Below are 1,040 nucleotides of genomic sequence, written 5' to 3'. Positions count from 1 at the left end.
GAAAAAGAGATGGTTCATAGAATTGCTCAAAATCAACCTTTGGTTGCAAACTAGTTCGAAAATATAGTTCTCATGCTTGGGAGACCACTTGGCAATTATGCTAGACTGGTCTACAATCAAGGATTATCAAGTCTGAGACCACCTCCAGTCGCAACAAATAATTTCGAGTTAAAGAAAGAGTTGCTTCAAACCCTTCAGAATTATTGTGTCTTTAGAGGGAAGCCAAATGAAGATCCAAATACACATCCAATGGACTTCGAGGAGATTATGAACACCTTTCAATACAATGGCGTGTCACAAGATGCAGTTTACTTAAGGGCATTCCCCTCCACACTCCAAGATGATGCAAAGCAGTGGCTTCGAAGCTTACCTAATGGATTGATTCAAACATGGGATGAGATGACCAGAAAATGTATTGATAAATATTTCTCATCAGCTAAGACGGGCAAGTTTAGAAGAGAAATCCTTAACTTCTGCCAGAAAGATATTGAGACTGTGTTTGAAGCTTGGGAGAGGTTTAAAGAAATAGTCAGAAAGTGTCAACATAGCGGAATTGAACTCTGGATGCAACTCCAGGACTTTTGGGATGGATTGACACCGGCCTCACATAGAGCATTGAGCAATGCAGGTAGAGGCACGTTGATGAAGAAGACTCCAGAGGAGATAGTCACAATTCTTGATGAGTTATCTGAAGATGCAAATCAGTGGCCCTCTGAGAGTGCTAAAAGAAGAAGATCAACTGGTGTTCACCAGGTTGATGCTACACACATCTGTGCAGGTACAACTGGATGCTATGGCCAAAGAGATAAGGAAGCTGACCGTAGCTTCGATACAAAGTGAGCTTTATGCAGCTTTTGATATGTGTGGAAGAGGACATCCTACTCATGAGTGTCAAGTCTCAACTGAGGAAGTGAATTGCTGTGGGAAATTATAATTCAATGGGTCAGAGGCACCCCAGTTTTTCATGGAGTTCATCTGGAGGTACTACAAATGCGTGGCAATAAAATAACTCTAGACCTCAGGGACAAGGAGTGCCAGTC

At 42.0% G+C, this 1,040-nt stretch overlaps 1 non-coding gene across 1 annotated transcript; it reads right to left on the bottom strand.

Moving 5' to 3' along the window:
- Window positions 1-447: 447 nt before the first annotated feature.
- Window positions 448-554, bottom strand: LOC142174119 (small nucleolar RNA R71). The gene has a single exon (XR_012703451.1). It is a non-coding gene; the product is annotated as a small nucleolar RNA R71 (small nucleolar RNA).
- Between the last annotated feature and the right edge of the window lie 486 nt (window positions 555-1,040).

Source organism: Nicotiana tabacum, chromosome 2, assembly GCF_000715075.1.
Source record: "Nicotiana tabacum cultivar K326 chromosome 2, ASM71507v2, whole genome shotgun sequence".
In the NCBI taxonomy this organism is placed as follows: domain Eukaryota; kingdom Viridiplantae; phylum Streptophyta; class Magnoliopsida; order Solanales; family Solanaceae; genus Nicotiana; species Nicotiana tabacum.
Note: the sequence above shows the minus strand (reverse complement) of the source record. Positions and strands in the feature narration are given on the sequence as shown.